Source organism: Protomyctophum parallelum, assembly GCF_964188405.1.
Source record: "Protomyctophum parallelum genome assembly, chromosome: 13".
In the NCBI taxonomy this organism is placed as follows: Eukaryota; Metazoa; Chordata; class Actinopteri; order Myctophiformes; family Myctophidae; genus Protomyctophum; species Protomyctophum parallelum.
This window is the reverse complement of record NC_139708.1, coordinates 47,930,997-47,948,102: the sequence shown is the minus strand read 5'-3', so window position 1 is coordinate 47,948,102 and position 17,106 is coordinate 47,930,997. Positions and strand designations below refer to the sequence as shown.

General features: G+C 45.1%; 1 protein-coding gene across 1 annotated transcript in view; it reads right to left on the bottom strand.

Moving 5' to 3' along the window:
* Positions 1-16,707, bottom strand: part of LOC310869175 (histone H3.2) — a gene marked incomplete at its 3' end in the record, with an annotated part of 214,952 nt that extends 198,245 nt beyond the window's left edge. Inside the window, exon 1 of the mRNA XM_083779787.1 lies at positions 16,684-16,707. The remainder of the gene's footprint in view (positions 1-16,683) is intronic.
* Between the last annotated feature and the right edge of the window lie 399 nt (positions 16,708-17,106).

Sequence of the window (17,106 nt, the reverse complement as noted above, 5' to 3'; positions counted from 1 at the left end):
AGTGGGACGTGATCCTTGGTCTGCCCCGGGGTCTCCTCCCAGTGGGACGTGGTCCTTGGTCTGCCCCGGGGTCTCCTCCCAGTGGGACGTGGTCCTTGGTCTGCCCCGGGGTCTCCTCCCAGTGGGACGTGATCCTTGGTCTGCCCCGGGGTCTCCTCCCAGTGGGACGTGGTCCTTGGTCTGCCCCGGGGTCTCCTCCCAGTGGGACGTGGTCCTTGGTCTGCCCCGGGGTCTCCTCCCAGTGGGACGTGGTCCTTGGTCTGCCCCGGGGTCTCCTCCCAGTGGGACGTGGTCCTTGGTCTGCCCCGGGGTCTCCTCCCAGTGGGACGTGGTCCTTGGTCTGCCCCGGGGTCTCCTCCCAGTGGGACGTGGTCCTTGGTCTGCCCCGGGGTCTCCTCCCAGTGGGACGTGATCCTTGGTCTGCCCCAGGGTCTCCTCCCAGTGGGACGTGATCCTTGGTCTGCCCCGTGGTCTCCTCCCAGTGGGACGTGGTCCTTGGTCTGCCCTGGGGTCTCCTCCCAGTGGGACGTGATCCTTGGTCTGCCCCAGGGTCTCCTCCCAGTGGGACGTGATCCTTGGTCTGCCCCGTGGTCTCCTCCCAGTGGGACGTGATCCTTGGTCTGCCCCGTGGTCTCCTCCCAGTGGGACGTGATCCTTGGTCTGCCCCGGGGTCTCCTCCCAGTGGGACGTGATCCTTGGTCTGCCCCGGGGTCTCCTCCCAGTGGGACGTGATCCTTGGTCTGCCCCGGGGTCTCCTCCCAGTGGGACGTGATCCTTGGTCTGCCCCAGGGTCTCCTCCCAGTGGGACGTGCTTCGAGGACCTCCCTAGGGAGACGCCCGAGAGGCATCCTAACCAGATGCCCGAACCACCTCAGCTGACTCCTTTCCAGGCGAAGGAGCAGCGGTTCTACTCCGAGTCTCTCTCTCTGTGACTGAACTTCTCACCCTGTCTCTAAGGGAGACGCCAGCCACCCGTCGAAGAAAACTCATTTTGGCCGCTTGTATTCGCGACCTTATTCATGACCTTTGTGTCATTTTATAATGATCTTTTGGTGGGTCAGACAACTTTTAGCATGCTCTACTTGTTTGGAAGAAGAGCCTTTTCAATGTCACTCTGTGAAGGGGAAATGCTTCAGTATACAGTGTTGTTTTTGGCAGCAAATTTCTATTTTAGTTTTAGTTAATTAGTCTCTTGACTAGTTTTCATTCAGTTTTAGTCACATTTTATACATTTATACGTTCTGTATCCTGCCATGTTTTTCTTCTCACAAATTATTTGATCGGCCCCCAAAACATTGTGTTTTACTGTCACAACTCGACGCGGGCTTTGTCCGCGGTGTAAACGTCTTTTAACCCATTTTTGGCGGGAACCTCTTTTGGTGTTAGCATTATGTTATGCTTTAGCTATTGAAAAATAGCAGACCTACAAGCTCATAGCGCGCCACCGAGTGGTGCGCTATGAGCTTGTATAGGTCTGCTATTTTTGGAAAAATCGAAGAACGACTGACATAGAAACATAGCTTTTTCAGAAAACTGTCAGGATGTAGAAGACATTTTTTTAATCTGATCTCAGGTCAAAATGGGTTAACCCATTCTGACCGGGCACCCATTTTGGTGTTGGCATCATGTTATGCTTTAGCTATTGAAAAATAGCAGATCTACAAGCTCATATCGCGCCACCGAGTGGCGCGATACGAGCTTGTAGGTCTGCTATTTTTTGAAAAATCGAAGAACGACTGACATTTTTAGAATCTGATCTCAGGTCAGAATGGGTTCATCAGACCAGTGTGTGTCCGGCGGAAACCTCGTATGAATCTGATCTCAGGTCAGAATGGGTTAAATAAATACTTTTTGAAAAGTCTTATGCGGAAAATGAACGGGGACTTCACTTCTGGTCCCTCCTCGGGACTGTTGTGACTGTTGTGAATGTATACAATCTGACAACCTGTCAAACAGCCCTAGAGACTCCGGCGCCGTCTGTCTGTCTGTCTGTCTGTCGTGCACATCTCTGAGTTCTCTTCTTTTTTTTTTTGCAACGCCAGCAAGCTATACGTATAAAACAGTGACACATCGAGGTTGGCTTTTTGTTCGGTTCTTGGTAAAAAAGAAAACAAAAAAGAGAAACAAGCCGGAATTAACCCATTTTGACATGGGAACGATTCTACAGATGTCTTCTAAATCCTGACAGTTTTCTGAAAAACCCTATGTTTCTATATCAGTCGTTCTCAAACAGTTTCATGTCAAGGACCCCCAGAAATATATGTATTTATTATTATATGTATCCAGGGACCCCCCCCCCCCCCCCCCCCAGAAGCAAAGATTTTAGTTAAAAACGTTCACTCTGAAAGAATATAATTATATTCAAAGATTTGTGCCACATTTTCACGATTTTTCAAAAATAGCAGACCTATACAAGCTCGAGCTATGAGCTATGAGCTTGTAGATCTGCTATTTTTCAATAGCTAAATTATAACATAACGTTTTAAAACACCAAAAGGGGTTCCCGCCCAACATGGCTTAACCCATTCTGACCGGGCACCCATTTTGGTGTCGGCATCACGTCATGCTTTAGCTATTTAAAAATAGCAGATCTACAAGCTCATATCGCGCCACCGAGTGGCGCGATACGAGCTTGTAGGTCTGCTATTTTTGAAAAAATCGAAGAACGACTGACATTTTTTTAAATCTGATCTCAGGTCAGAATGGGTTCATCAGACCAGTGTGTGTCCGGCGGAAACCTCGTATGAATCTGATCTCAGGTCAGAATGGGTTAACGATGGCTCTTCTTCACGCCATTACTGTGAGGTGTGTAAAACCGACTTCACTCTCTCCCCTCTCTGTATTCCTCTTGTCTTGTCTTTTTCTTTTTTTGCTCAATTCTCCGTCAGACATTGAGGACTTTATGGTATAGCCTGTGAAAGCACAGTCAGAGCTGTGAGTGTACGCTATACGCACGACGAGGCTGACAGCCTTGTGAAATAGCCGGGGAGTTTTTAAATGCTATAGTACCAGCTCAGTGGCCTTGTGCTTAGAGTGTCCGCCCTGAGACTGGGAGGTTGGGGTTCAATCCCCGGCCGGGTCATAACAAAGACTGTTAAAAATGGGACCCAGTGCCTCCCTGCTTGACACTCATCGCATCAAGGGTTGGATTGCAGGGGGAAGTCCCTGCAACATACTAGCGTCATGTCCAGGGGGTGTACTTGTACATCAAGCTCACGCTACAGAAACAGGAGATAGGCTCCTGCCCCTATGGGCCCCATGGCTACAGAAACAGGAGATAGGCTCCTGCCCCTATGGGCCCCATGGCTACAGAAACAGGAGATAGGCTCCTGCCCCTATGGGCCCCATGGCTACAGAAACATGGAGATAGGCTCCTGCCCCTATGGGCCCCATGGCTACAGAAACATGGAGATAGGCTCCTGCCCCTATGGGCCCCATGGCTACAGAAACAGGAGATAGGCTCCTGCCCCTATGGGCCCCATGGCTACAGAAACAGGAGATAGGCTCCTGCCCCTATGGGCCTCATGGCTACAGGAGATAGACTCCTGCCCCTATGGGCCTCATGGCTACAGAAACAGGAGATAGGCTCCTGCCCCTATGGGCCTCATGGCTACAGAAACAGGAGATAGGCTCCTGCCCCTATGGGCCCCATGGCTACAGAAACAGGAGATAGGCTCCTGCCCCTATGGGCCCCATGGCTACAGAAACAGGAGATAGGCTCCTGCCCCTATGGGCCCCATGGCTACAGAAACAGGAGATAGGCTCCTGCCCCTATGGGCCCCATGGCTACAGAAACAGGAGATAGGCTCCTGCCCCTATGGGCCCCATGGCTACAGAAACAGGAGATAGGCTCCTGCCCCTATGGGCCCCATGGCTCGGCAAGGCTACTTACTTACTTATAAATGCTTGCTTAAATAGAATAACTCTATATGGAGGGAGACTGTCGGGGGCAACACCATTATATCACTTGAAAGCTCCAGCAGGACACAAACACACTATACAGCTACGCAGTAACATCTGGAGTGTTACGGGTCCATGTGGTAACAAACGTGTGCGTTACCAAAGGAGAAAATTAACACTAGAGGACCAGTGGTGTAAAGTAGTTTAACCCATTCTGACCTGAGATCAAATTCACACGAGTTTTCCACTGGACACACACTGGTCTGATTAACCCATTCTGACCTGAGATCAGATTCTAAAAATGTCAGTCGTTCTTCGATTTTTCAAAAAATAGCAGACCTACAAGCTCGTATCGCGCCACTCGGTGGCGCAATATGAGCTTGTAGATCTGCTATTTTTCAATAGCTAAAGCATAACATGATGCCGACACCAAAATGGGTGCCCGGTCAGAATGGGTTAAGTACTTTTACTAAAGCCCAACAAACCCTCGGGGAGGTCCATTTGAGCCGCAAGCGGAGCCTGCAGCACCACCGTGGCCCAGGTGGAGTCTGCGGAATTTTGCGGCTCAAGAATCCACCACTCCTGAATGAAGTGGCTGGTGCTGGGACTCTGGTGCAACGCACAGGTCCTGGCTGTACTTTAAAATCATGCACGCACACTATAGCTGCATGCAAACATACAGTTCGACGAGAGTGAGTTCTGGAATGCATTTAGAAACATCAAGGAACAGGAAACATTGTTTTTATAGAGCAGAAATGGCCTAAAGAAATGCAAATAGATTTTAGTTGTAAAGAGTAATATAGCTACAGAGTAATGGAGAAAGATAACATTTTACACACACGCACAAACACACACACACACACACACACACACACACACACACACACACACACACACACACACACACACACACACACACACACACACACACACTGTATATATTCTTTATGTGAACGGCACAACACAGAACAAGAGGGCGAGGCAGAGCTATAGCCGGTCAAATTAAATAAATGAAACTCTATGTAAATCTATGATCTACATTTATATGCGAAACAGCATCCATGTCTCAGGACTGAGTCCCACCAGCCCAACGCGGTTGAGACTTCTAACAGCATTGTCTCCTTCCTTCAAGGGCCCTTATTGCTAATTCAGGACCATTGCCTTCTTTCTGAGTGGTGCTAGCGCTAGCCCCCCTTGTGTCATTATCCCATTCTGACCTGAGATCAGATTCATACGAGGTTTCCGCCGGACACACACTGGTCTGATGAACCCATTCTGACCTGAGATCAGATTCTAAAAATGTCAGTCGCTCTTCGATTTTTCAAAAATAGCAGACCTACAAGCTCGTATCGCGCCACTCGGTGGCGCGATATGAGCTTGTAGATCTGCTATTTTTAAATAGCTAAAGCATAACATGATGCTAACACCAAAATGGATGCCCGGTCAGAATGGGTTATGATAATTAATTTATTTATATAGCACACTTCAAGACATGGTCACAAAGTGCTTTACAGAACACGGTAAAAACAACAACGTAATCACAGCTACAACAAACTATCAGTAAATAAAACAGCAAACACAAAATGAAGGCATACACATGCAATGAATCAAAAATAGAATGAGATAAACAAAGGGGATTTAGGAGAAGGCATAAACATGGCTTTTCAGAAGGGATTTAAAACATGACACAGACATTACTGTAAATTCCCATTGACAATAAATGGAGAATTTACTGAGTTCAGCACCTCGGACAGCGCCCAGCTAGTAGGGAGGACTATTGAGTTCAGCACCTCGGACAGCGCCCAGCTAGTAGGGAGGACTATTGAGTTCAGCACCTCGGACAGGGCCCAGCTAGTAGGGAGGACTATTGAGTTCAGCACCTCGGACAGCGCCCAGCTAGTAGGGAGGACTATTGAGTTCAGCACCTCGGACAGGGCCCAGCTAGTAGGGAGGACTATTGAGTTCAGCACCTCGGACAGCGCCCAGCTAGTAGGGAGGACTATTGAGTTCAGCACCCCGGACAGCGCCCAGCTAGTAGGGAGGACTATTGAGTTCAGTACCCCGGACAGCGCCCAGCTAGTAGGGAGGACAATTGAAGCTATGTTTCTATGTCAGTCGTTCTTCGATTTTTCAAAAATAGCAGACCTACAAGCTCATAGCACGCCACTCGGTGGCGCACTATGAGCTTGTAGATCTGCTATTTTTCAATAGCTAAAGCATAACATAGTGCTAACACCAAAAGGGGTTCCCGCCCAAAATGGGAAATCACTGAAAACACCATTAAGTAAATGTACTTAGTTACGTTGCACCACCACAAGGTTATAATAGTTTTTTTTCTTCATTATAGTTTAGTTTTAGTTAGTTTTGACATATTTTCTTTCTAATTCAGTTAGTTTTAATTCGTTTTTGCTAGTTTTTATTTAGTTTTTTATTTAGGTGAAAATGCTTAGTTTTAGTTTAGTTTTAGTTTAGTTTAGTTATAGTTTCGTTTTTTTTTCGTACGGTTTATTTGTGGGTTAGGGTTAGCGTGGCTACATGCTGCCGTACGGTGCTGAAAACTGACTATCTAATATAGTGACAAATCTAATTTAATTTAAAAGTATTATAATATAAATATCCGAAAGGCATATAAATACTGATAAAAACTAAAACTAAGGGTATTTTGTCTATAAATTCAGTTAACTTTGAGGACACACAATAAGGTTTCAGTTTAGTTATCGTTTTTCATTTTATTTTATATAGTTTTTATTAGTTTCAGTTAAGTAAAATGTTTTTTTAATTAGTTTTAGTTTACTATTATCCCATTCTGAACGGGAAACCATTTTGGTGTTAGCATTATGTTATGCTTTAGCTATTGAAAAATAGCAGATCTACAAGCTCATAGCGCGCCACCGAGTGGCGCGCTACGAGCCTGTAGGTCTGCTATTTTTGAAAAATCGAAGAACGACTGAATTTTTTTAGAATCTGATCTCAGGTCAGAATGGGTTCATCAAACCAGTGTGTGTCCAGTGGAAACCTCGTATGAATCCGATCTCAGCTCAGAATGGGTTATATAACCTTGCACCACCATCCGTTCAGCTTCATATCAGTGCTGCACAGAGGTGGTGGTGGGGGTGGTGGGGCGGTGGTGGTGGGGGCGGAGAGACAACTAAGTGGAATTCAATCTCACGCTTTGCACAAACAAACTCATGAATGATAATGGGCGCGCTAATTGAAGGTGCTGGAACGACGCGCTCCACTTCACTGTGCCCCGCTCGCTCGCTCGCAGTCGCTGCTGCAAAATGGGAGCCCCTCCCCCTCGGGGTAGCCATGGCGACGCTCGCTCGGTGGGTCGGTCGGCGAGATCGAGGCCCAGCTGAAGTCACGTCGACCTTTTTCTCGTTCAGGAACGGAACGTTCCTGAACGTGTATAACGGAACGTGTATAACGGAACGTGTACGACGTGTATAACGGAACGTGTATAGTCGCTGCATGCGTGTGCGCGCTGGGCAGCGTTGAATCAACCTGAGAGAGAGGAGAGAGAAAGTGTTGGTGGGTTGGTGTCGGGGGTGACATACACGTGTGCGTGTGCGTGTGTGTGTGTGCGTGTGCGTGTGCGTGTGTGTGTGTGTGTGTGTGTGTGTGTGTGTGTGTGTGTGTGTGCGTGTGTGTGCGTGTGTTGCTCTCAGACAGGCTTGTATTTGTTATTGTCGACTGTGGGGCGACTGTGGCTCAAGAGGTAGAGCAGGTCGTCCAATGATCCATGGGTCGGCGGTTCGAATCCCGGCTCCTCCTCCTGTCTACATGTCGAAGTGTCCCTGGGCAAGACACTGAACCCCACATTGCTCCTGCTTGGTGCCTTGCATGGTTTCCGCCGCAATCGGTGTATGAATGTGTGTGTGAATGGGTGAATGTAATGCTATCTATGTAAAGCGCCTTGGATAAAGGCGCTATATAAATGCACCATTTACCATTTTATTGTCAGTAGTTAGTAGTAAGAGAGGTAGCCCTGGGGAAATACAGAATAGATACATTACAAAAAGGAAAACATAGCTCACTACATTATCCACAAATGGCTCAACTGTTGAATAAAGGAGAGGATATTATGCTCTATGTCTTAAATTGACTTAAGGCTTAAAGGAATAAAGTAAAGCTTTTTTTGTTAAATAAACATTTGACCTCTTATTTCAGTTATTTTATACCATTTTGGGACCAAAATTCGGGAACCGTGAAGGAACCGGAATCGGTAACGATACCCATCCCTTACGACGGCATCAAGGCCCAGCAAAATACATTTTAGTCGACTAAATCAACTGTAGATTTAGTCGACTGAAATCTAATGATATTTAGTCGACTAAAACTAGACTACAACACTAAAACCTTCCAGGTGACTAAAATGTGACTAAAACTAAATGGAAACTATTCAAGAGACTAGGACTAAAACTATCAGATCTAAATTTGCTGCCAAAAACAATACTGTCTGTCTGTTATACGTTGAGGTCCACTGGCTGAGCGTCGGGGTGGATTTAACCCATTCTGACCTGAGATCAGATTCATACGAGGTTTCCACTGGACACACGCTGGTCTGACGAACCCATTCTGACCTGAGATCAGATTTAAAAAATGTCAGTTGTTCTTCGATTTCTTTAAAAAATAGCAGACCTACAAGCTCATATCGCGCCACCGAGTGGCGCGATATGAGCTTGTAGATCTGCTATTTTTCAATAGCTAAAGCATAACATGATGCCAACACCAAAATTGGTGCCCGGTCAGAATGGGTTAAATCCTTTTGGGCGGGAACCCCTTTTGGTGTTCATCTCATGCTTTAGCTATTGAAAAATAGCAGATCTACAAGCTCATATCGCGCCACCGAGTGGCGCGCTACGAGCTTGTAGATCTGCTATTTTTTGAAAAATCGAAGAACGACTGACATAGAAACATAGCTTTTTCAGAAAACTGTCAGGATCTAGAAGACATTTTTTAGAATCTGATCTCAGGTCAGAATGGGTTAAATCCTGGGGAACATCCGTTGGGATGCTAGCTGTCATGATCCCCATGGGGGGGGGGAGGGAGAGAGAGAGGGAGGGAGAGAGAGAGAGGGAGAGGGAGAGGGAGAGAGAGAGAGAGAGAGAGAGAGAGAGAGAGGGGCACAGAGCCAGGCTGGGAAGACTTGTGGAGAGACATGACATGCTGTGACATCCTCAGTCTGCAGGAAAATTGTGATGATTGTGCGAAAAACAACTGCTCTGAAATGGAGTGCAGAACCTTCTCTCTCTCTCTCTCTCTCTCTATACGTGCTGTATGTACTAAATTAATATATGCTGTCCGACACATGCATTTGCAAAGGCTTACTTAATACTACTTAATACCCCTACTATGCCCAGATTTCCGGGTTTGTGTGAACACAAACAATGGCTTGTGATTGGCGGCACCCCATAGCGATGATTTGATTGGCTGAGCAATTGTACATAAAAGTGAGGGCAGAGAAAGGTGAAGACGCCGAAAGTATGATTGGCCGGAATGACACTTGTTGATGATTTGATTGGCTAACGCACGGAATGTGACGTATGATGATAAAAGTGTCCCTCACTTCACACAGGTGTGATTTTTGAGCCCGTCCTATATTCAGCTATAGTGTAGTTTTTGTCCTAACACAAACATTAACCCATTTTGGGGCGGGAACCCCTTTTGGTGTTTTAGACATTATGTTATAATTTAGCTATTGAAAAACAGCAGATCTACAAGCTCATAGCGCGCCACCGAGTGGCGCGCTACGAGCTTGTAGGTCTGCTATTTTTGAAAAATTGAGCACCACTAATACAGAAACATGTCAGAAAACTGTCCGAATTTTGAAGATTTATTTTAATTTCGACGTCAGACCTAAAGCTCCAAATGCTTGTAGCCATTGTTCTGAAAATCCTTTTGTTTTTAATAATGATGACATGACAGCGGGGTTGTTTCAACACGCTGTGGTAACAAAGCGCTCACACCTCTGCGAGCCACACCACAGTCTCCAATAATTAACCCATTCTGACCTGAGATCAGATTCATACGAGGTTTCCGCCGGACACACACTGGTCTGATGAACCCATTCTGACCTGAGATCAGATTAAAAAAATGTCAGTCGTTCTTCGATTTTTCAAAAAATAGCAGACCTACAAGCTCGTATCGCGCCACTCGGTGGCGCGATATGAGCTTGTAGATCTGCTATTTTTCAATAGCTAAAGCATAACATGATGCCGACACCAAAATGGGTGCCCGGTCAGAACACATTTAGACCTTCAAAAATATCTTCTAAGATCCTGACAGCTTTCTGAAAAACCTCATGTTTCTGTATCAGTGGTGCTCAATATTTCACGCCAAGGACCCCCAGGATTATCTGTATTTGGCCGCTGACCCCCATCTGAAAATATGTTGTTCCAGGGTCCCCTCCCAGAAGCAAAGATTTGAGTTAAAAACGTTCACTCTTAAAAGAATTGTGCCACATTTTTCAAGAATAGCAGACCTCCAAGTTCTAGAGCTTGTAGATCTGCTATCTTCCAACAGCCAAACATAACATGATGCTTAAGTTAAAACATCAAAAGGGGTTCCCGCCCAGAATGGGTTAACCCATTCTGAACGGGCACCCATTTTGGTGTCGGCATCATGTTATGCTTTAGCTATTGAAAAATAGCAGATCTACAAGCTCATATCGCGCCACCGAGTGGCGCGATACGAGCTTGTAGGTCTGCTATTTTTTGAAAAATCGAAGAACGACTGACATTTTTTAGAATCTGATCTCAGGTCAGAATGGGTTCATCAGACCAGTGTGTGTCCGGCGGAAACCTCGTATGAATCTGATCTCAGGTCAGAATGGGTTAAACACGTCGTTCTGCTCTTTCTAATCGCGGCGTGTCGTGTGCCAGAATACCTGGAATTAATTGGAATGTGTAAAATTAGAAGCAGAATTGATAGCTGAAAATGAAAAGTCATCAGTCAATATTCCGCCCCGGGGGCAGATTGAGGAGATGGTGTTAGCTGAGGTAATGGGATGGAATGAGGTCTCTGGTGTTCTATTGTCCCTGGAAGAACTATACAACAGTGTATACTCAGTGGTGGAAAGGACATTTTTATCAAGTACTGCACTTCAACCCATTTAGATCTGAGGACGATTCTACGCATGTCTTCTAAATCATGACAGTTTTCTGAAAACCCTATGTTTCTATGTCGGTCTATTTCATGTCAAAGAGCCCCAGAATTATATGTAATTGGCCGCCGACCCCCCCCATCTGAAAATATGTGAGTTTAAAGGTATATTCAGTGATTTCACTCAAAAAACCTTAGGTTTCGTTTTTGGCTGTGGGACCCAGCCTTTCGTCCAATCAGGATAGAGAGTCAAAAACGAAACCTAAGGTTTTTTGACCCCCAGGGGTTAACTGGGGACAGGGAGGAACTCCTTATATGGCCAGCACACTCTATAGTAGGGAGGATTATCACAACAAAACAAAAAAATAAGTGATATTTGAATTAAGTGAAATCACTGAATATACCTTTAAGATTTGAGTTTAAATATACATTCAAAGATTTGCGCCACATTTTCACGAATTTTCAAAAATAGCAGACCTACAAGCTCATATAGCGTGGCACTCGGTGCCACACTATGAGCTTGTAGGTCTGCTATTATTCAACAGCTAAAGCATAACATAATGCTTAAAACACCAAAAAGGGGTTCCCGTCACAAAATTAGTTAAGTACAATTTTGAGGTATTTGTACTTTACTTGAGCATGTCAAAGGTTCAGTACTTTTACTTCTACTCTATTTCGGTTCCAAATATTGCTCTTCTACTCCACTAGATTTATTTTAACCTCAGCCCTGTATACATTTCAGCCTATTCGTCATCATGCCATCCGGAACTTCCTTTTCCCCTCAAACCCATTTTCCTCAATAAAAGCTTTTATTGTTATTCTTGTTCTTCGGTTTATGGGAAAAAGAAAGTTCTGTTTGATTGTTCCTGCCTGATGACTACAAAACAATGACTACAAGTTACAACATTATATGACATAGCGATATCAGCCGCTCCACATCAGGCTTTCCTCCGAGGTGGAAAGCCTGGTGACGCGAGGTCAGGGTTTGACGCGTCTCTACCGTGTGTAGCATCTGGTTTGGAGCCCGTGGCTGAACCATACTATCCCACCGTCTTCTTTTAACCCATTCTGACCTGAGATCAGATTCATACGAGGTTTCCGCCGGACACACACTGGTCTGATGAACCCATTCTGACCTGAGATCAGATTCAAAAAAATGTCAGTCGTTCTTCGATTTTTCTAAAAATAGCAGACCTACAAGCTCGTATCGCGCCACTCGGTGGCGCGATATGAGCTTGTAGATCTGCTATTTTTAAATAGCTAAAGCATAACATGATGCCGACACCAAAATGGGTGCCCGGTCAGAATGGGTTAAAGAAGACGGTGGGATAAAACATGATCATGTATTATTATAATATAAGGGGGAATAACTTTTTCCAAAAAGTGTACAGTATTTGTTAAAATCATGCTTTTATGTGGACGCCCATTTCATTAAAGGAGAATTCCATGCTAGAATGCTTTCTTATCTTTCTTACCTTTCTTTGTAGTCGTTACGTCCCCACCAAAGAGGTCCAGGTGTTTTTTTTGTGCAAAAACTCCTTATTGGCTATTTTCCCTACCATAAGCCCTCAATGAATTGCATTGCATTGCATGGGAATTGAACGGGGCTATGGGGTGTTATGCTAGTTCGCTTATTTCCATTGAAAGTGTGCCGCTTGGGATATTATTTACATTATGAAGAGAGGATATATACAAAGAAATTAGAATTTTGAGCAAAGGAAATAAGCGAATTAGCACAACACCCCATAGCCCCATTCAATTCAATGCAATTCATTTAGGGCTTATGGTAGGGGAAATAGCCAATAAGGAGCTTTTGCACAAAATAACACCTGGACCTCTTTAATGGGGACGTAACAAATACAAAGAAAGGTAAGAAAGCCTTTTAGTATGGAATTCTCCTTTAAAGGACCACTTCACAACTTTTCAACCTATCTTCATATAATAGGTCCTCACTAATAATCATGAAAGAATGGCGCAATTTTTTTCTACTCAGTCTGTGTCTCATAGGAGGGCTGTGGGCAGTTCAGAAACCGTCTTCCAGTGACATCATCGATGGGGAATACAAGTTAATAGAAACTGCAGGCTTTCTAGTCCTGAAAAGTTGCAATGCGAAAATGGAAGCCATCGTTCTCACAATAATGACTAAACATTTTTGTAAAAAAAAATCTTGTTTAAAAAAGAATCTGCCTAATGATGATGTCACTGGAAGACGTTTTCTAAACTGCCCACAGCCCTACTATGAGACACAGACTGAGTTGAAAAATATTGCGCCATTCTTTCATGATTATTAGTGAGGACCTATTATATGAAGATAGGTTGAAAAGTGGTGAAGTGGTCCTTTAAGTATGCCTGGTTTTCCTGGTGGGTGGTGATCCACATGAACTAAAGCCGCACCCACAGCTGTAGTTGTATGATAAAGGGGGAGGGGTTAGGGAGGGGCTGATAGTGTGGTGTCACTATTTTACTGTTTATTTCATTGGCCCGTTTGACTGTCAAGGGTTCGGCCTCCAGGAAGAAACCCTAAATACAAAGTTAATACACCATTGCACATGCAAACGACTCCAGGGTGTCTAATGAAGTACTGTACTGTCACCTCATAGACTGCAGCGCCGCTCCCAAGTCGGGTTCCATTCACTTTATTCACAATGAGGGGAGAGCAGATGCAGCGCTACAATGTTATTGTTTTTTCACATTGTTCACACACACACACACGCACGCACGCACACACACGCACGCACGCACACGCACAGAGAAACACTGCACACCTATTCCCAAAAGGCAGTTCCAAAAATAACAGCTTGGAATGAGATGGATGGAGGCGGACAGATTATTGTGCCTCTAATCTGTGAAAAGATGACACTAAAACACATCTAAAGTGATTACAGGCAGCTACTGGTGCAGGGTGGCGTGTGTGTCTGTGTGAGTGTGTGTGCGTGCGTGCGTGTGTGTGACTGTGCGTGTGTGCGCACGGTCAATGTCGTTTGCGCTCGCCTGCCGCTGACATAATATGGTAATTTTACCATGATTCTATGACAATAGCACGTCATACAAGCTCACAACGTTTTCATGTCAAGGACCCCCGAATTGACACGAATTAGCCCCGACGCGGACCCCCATTTGTAAAAGATATGCCAGGGACCCCCATAAGAGAAGGTTTTTACGGCTCTAGCAGTGATTCTCAACCCGTTTAATTTCAAGGACCCCCCAGTTTGACATGCATTAGTCTACGGAACCCCATTTAATGGCATTTCTATCTCTGGGACCCCCAATTTATATTGTAAAATCAATGTTAATTTAACTCTGAGAGTGTACAAATGGTTCCATGTGTACACTCTCAGAGTCACAGACCCATATAAGGGTCCATTTGATTCCAAACTATCATTTAGCTGGGGACCCCCCTGCGGAAACTCCCTCGAGGACCCCAGGGGGTCCCCGGACCCCAGGGGTCTTGCCCTCCTGCACCTTTGGCCTCTTCTCACACTATTAACCTCGAATTGCACCTTTCTAAACTACATGTGTTGTATATTTATGGAACATAAACTGTGAAGTTGCTCACACAAAGTTCACCTATCTTTGCTGCTACAGGGAAAACATGCACATGCACATGTACATATTATGATACTCTTTTTGATTGATTGATGTATTAACAGTTACGTTACAGTACAACTCAATACAAAAACTGTTAATCCATTTTGGGGCGGGAACCCCTTTTGGTTTTAGCGTTATGCTATGCTTTAGCTATTGAAAAATAGCAGATCTACAAGCTCATCTAATCTACGAGCTTGTAGGTCTGCTATTTTTGGAAAAATCGAAGAACGACTGACATAGAAACACAGCTTTTTCAGAAAACTGTCAGGATGTAGAAGACATTTTTTTAATCTGATCTCAGGTCAAAATGAGTTGGCACGGTTGAGCTTCACACTGTGAACTGGTTACCAGTGTGGTTTTTGGCAGCACATTTCTATTATAGTTTTAGTCTCTTGAATAGTTTTCACTTAGTTTTAGTCACATTTTAGTCACCCGGAATGTTCAGTTTTAGTCGACTAAATATCATAAGACTTTAGTAGACTTAATCAACAGGTTATTTAGTCGACTAAAGTGTATTTTGGCGGGCCTTGATGCCGTCGTAATGGCTGATCTTTTTACTTGCTGAAAATAGCCGATCTACAAGCCTTGTAGATCGGCTATTTTCAGTATGCAACTAAAATGACTTATACTGGATCTCTTCTTGTCCACTAGTCCCTTCCTAGCATTTTAGTCTTGTTTTTATTTGTTGACGAAATTGTCAATACTTTTGTATTAGTTTGAGGCGCGATTCATACTCCTATTTTAGAGCTAAATAAAAGTCTGTTCGGCTCTGTAGAGCCTACAATGTGACGTCATTTGAGGTTCGGGGGGGGGCGGGGTACCGTCCTAAAAGTCGGCTCTTCGGTGCTACTGAAAATTTCTGACGAACATTTCTTCTACTGAACATTTCTTCACTACAGCGGTGTCGGCGGTAAAATAGGATTATAGTTTTCATTTAGTTTTCGTCAGCAGAAAAAGGCATTAGAGAAACATTTTTCGTCGTAGTTTTAGTCGACGAAATCAACACTGCTGGTTACAACAGGTTCATGATGGGAAGCGAAGTTTCTTTTTAGTGTTTTAGGTGTTTTTATCTGAAAGAAATGTGACACAATTTGAAAACTTTTGGAAACAATTGTGAACTTTTAAAGGGTAAAGTAATTAAGCCTATAAGTGTGCCCTGTGTGAGTGTATAATGTATATATATAGGTGGGGATTCTGGGGAATAGAAGCGCGTCCCTCAGGAGAGGCCTAGGGAACCGGAATGCTCATATCTCTCTCTGCCTGACGTCAAAACACATTAGTCAAACTGAAGTGTTTTGTAAGTGGCTGTGGGATACTTGATAGGCAGAAGAAACAGCAGATAACGCACAGCGGAAACAACAGGCACGCACTCACGCACGCGTTTGTCCTCAACCCTTATCTCTACTATGTTTCTTATTGATAATGGAATCACAAGCCCGGCTGTGAAAATGGCATTATAGCACCGTCGGTCATAGACCTACGAGCTGTAGGTCTGCTATTCTTTGAAAAATCGAAGAACGACTGACATAGAAACATAGCTTTTTCAGAAAATTGTCATTTTCAAGCAGACATTTTTTAGAATCTGATCTCAGGTCAGAACGGGTTAAAAGGACAAATGAAGCTATACCGCCGCACTGCACGCCTGAGCTACCAGCGGAGATACATGAACGCACGACGGATGGACGGACGGGCGTCCATGAACTGTTTGAAGTCATTCGGAGAGAGAGAGAGAGAGAGATGGGAGAGATGTCCTCCCCTCTCCTCCTGTACCCCCCGTCCCCCTCGAGGAGAGAGAGACATGGGAGGGGAGATTGTCTTCTTCCATGTCCCGTCCCTCTCCTCCTTGCCCCCCGTCCCCGTCCCCCCCCGAAATATCAAACCGGGCAATAAACGTGAAAGATTGCCCCAGTCGTCTTTTGTCCTCGAGTTTTCATGCAAATAGTGGCACCATTCTGATGAGCAAAGGCGAGATAGGGGGGTGTGTGTGTGTGTGTGTGTGTGTGTGGGGGGGGGGGGTGTAGTATGTATGGTAGTATGCGTTAGTTTAGTTTAGACAGCCGGAAACCGACCAAACAGGCACATTGCAATTACCAGAGAGAGAGAGAGAGAGAGAGAGAGAGAGAGAGAGTAATTGAGCTCTGGTGAAACAGACACCATTATGTGTGTGTGTGTGTGTGTGTGTGTGTGTGTGTGTGTGTGTGTGTGTGTGTGTGTGTGTGTGTGTGTGTGTGTGTGTGTGTGCGTGCGTGCCATTATGTCTGTGGCCGTGGATCTTGTATTTGCAGCTGATGGGGCTGTGAGTGGCTGCTTCAGAACATCACATATACATATACAGGTCTGTGTGTGCACGCACACACACGCACACACACACACACACACACACTGAGTACATGCACTCGGGGGAAACAAGACACCCACGCACATACACCAGGGCATACTGTAGTGTGCATGCACACACACACACACACACACACACACACACACACACACAATTGCCACAGGAAAGCACCTTTT